Genomic DNA, 2,629 nt, shown 5'->3' with positions numbered 1-2,629 from the left:
TTGCTCTGACATGCACTGTCAACTGTGGGACCTTATATAGACAGGTGTATGTCTTTCTAAATCATGTCCAATCAATTGAATTTACAGAATTTACAATCAAGTTGTAGAAACATCTCAAGGATGATCAATGGAAACAGGATGCACCTGAGATCAATTTAGAGTCTCGTAGTAAAGGGTCTGAATACTTATGTAAATAAGGTATGTTTTTTTTGCAAACATTTCTAAAAACCTGTTATTGCTTCGTCATTACAGACTTGCCTAGTTATATAAAGGCTACATTAAAACAAACAAAATATATATTTATACAGGGTATTGTGTGTAGATTGAGATGTTTTTTTTTATTTTTTTTTTATCCATTTAGAATAAGGCTGTAACTTAACATTTGGAAAAAGTCCAGGGGTCTGAATACTTTCCGAACGAACTGTAAATCCAGGCTCAGTGAGGAGCCAATCACAACTCCAATAAGGGGTCAGGTGACACACAGGAGCCAATGTCAGATGGGGAGCCGGACCCTCTGTCAGCACAGTGGAATGTAGTGTAGGTCACCCTGACTCCCACTAAGTGATCTACACACACACTTCACAATACACACAGCTCTCCCCATCATAGCAATGCAAGTTTAAACTGTGACTACATATAAACAAATAAACAGAAACACTCGGTCAGACACAAAAATGCACTGAGATATGCAGAGGTATGATTTGCACATTTTTATTCAGTTTAAATGCATTTTAGGTTTTTATTTTCCCCCGTTACAGCAATGTATCTAAGAATATTGTTGACTTTATAGAGCTCCTTTGACCTTCAGTTAATAATGTTTAGGTTGTTTTTCACCATTTATCTTGTTGTTCTTGACCTGAAATTTAAGGACAGAACTGTTTAAATGCTGCTGATGTCACTTCCTGTTGACAGACGTAAAAGGCAGCGGTATGATTATGTAGTACACATGTTTACCTTCCACTCTACACAACGTTGTGTATGATGTAGTACACATGTTTACCTTCCACTCTACACAACGTTGTGTATGATGTAGTACACATGTTTACCTTCCACTCTACACAACGTTGTGTATGATGTAGTACACACGTTTACCTTCCACTCTACACAACGTTGTGTATGATGTAGTACACATGTTTACCTTCCACTCTACACAACGTTGTGTATGATGTAGTACACATGTTTACCTTCCACTCTACACAACGTTGTGTATGATGTAGTACACATGTTTACCTTCCACTCTACACAACGTTGTGTATGATGTAGTACACATGTTTACCTTCCACTCTACACAACGTTGTGTATGATGTAGTACACATGTTTACCTTCCACTCTACACAACGTTGTGTATGATGTAGTACACATGTTTACCTTCCACTCTACACAACGTTGTGTATGATGTAGTACACATGTTTACCGTCCACTCTACACAACGTTGTGTATGATGTAGTACACATGTTTACCTTCCACTCTACACAACGTTGTGTATGATGTAGTACACACATTCACCTTCCAGTCTACACATCATTTCAGTTTGGCTGATCTCTAATGACCTCAATGTGGATTGTAGATTTCTAGGTACTGACTTACTAGATGAACCAATGGGCATGCCTGGTTTTAACCAAACAACACACAGACAGACAGACAGATCACCACAGCCAGATGTGGTCTTAGTTCATGCTACAGCCTCTTCTTACTACTAAGAATGTAAAAACTAGTCCGTTCCCAACCACAACTACGGAAAAACACTGGTTGGAAAGAAAATGGCTCCTGCTGAAAAGAGAAGACTATACTCTGTCTGCTTTAATCAACCAACATATTAGATCAACTTCCAAATATTGTTTTAAAACGAGAGATAGAGGCTTTTGGCACGAGCCCATAAGCCATCAGCAGTGAGTGAGCTGTGCATCATGGGGGGTGAGTCAGTAAAATTGGAAAGCATTTTTAGGACTATACTTTCTTCCTCATATTGTAGCCTACACTGTGTCTCCACACACCTAGGCCGGGCTATTGATGGATTCAAGACAACACTGTGGTTTCAGAACAACTGGGAACTCTGGGGGGAAAAAACTAGGATTGAATCATGACGTCAGTCATTTTCAGGTCGGAAAGTCAGAGCTCTAGAAAGAGGCCAGAGTTGGATGACCGTTCAACTCATTTTCTCCCCCAGTTGTTTTGCTGAAGTTGGAAGTCGGAGATTTGCCAGCTCCAAGTTCTCAGTTCTTTTGAAAGCAGCATCAAAAACAAATTATGCCAAAGTCTCCAGTCTGGTAAAATGTCAGGAATGGCATGAAGTGCGTTTATAAGAGGCAGTTCCTGCACCCAAGGCTACTAAAATTTTTTTTCCATGTGTGCAACTCCTGTAAGTTCCTCTACTGCTCTATGCCACAAATGTGATCGGCATGCAATGCTTTTTGTTAATCACTTTTTGTTCTCGGTACCTCAGAACTCCCCAGGTCACTCCAGGTCACCCACCTCCCGATCTATAAATGAAACACTGGCCACAATATTCCTTTCCCTTACTTAATAAAGCAACCCTGGTCAGAGCCAGAAAGGACCATAGGAGCCAATCTCCTGTTTCTGTATCGAGGCAGCTTGATGTACAATAACAACCCCCTGGAACAGGACGCTC

At 40.2% G+C, this 2,629-nt stretch overlaps 1 long non-coding RNA gene across 1 annotated transcript; it reads right to left on the bottom strand.

The window, feature by feature from the left end:
* Positions 1–695: 695 nt before the first annotated feature.
* LOC139406206 (uncharacterized) lies at positions 696–2,130 on the bottom strand. Its single transcript, XR_011633940.1, has 2 exons — positions 1,461–2,130; positions 696–1,000 (listed from the first exon to the last, which is right to left on the bottom strand). It is a non-coding gene; the product is annotated as an uncharacterized lncRNA (long non-coding RNA).
* Between the last annotated feature and the right edge of the window lie 499 nt (positions 2,131–2,629).

This window comes from Oncorhynchus clarkii, chromosome 3 (assembly GCF_045791955.1).
Source record: "Oncorhynchus clarkii lewisi isolate Uvic-CL-2024 chromosome 3, UVic_Ocla_1.0, whole genome shotgun sequence".
In the NCBI taxonomy this organism is placed as follows: domain Eukaryota; kingdom Metazoa; phylum Chordata; class Actinopteri; order Salmoniformes; family Salmonidae; genus Oncorhynchus; species Oncorhynchus clarkii.
This window is presented reverse-complemented; position numbering and strand designations above follow the sequence as displayed.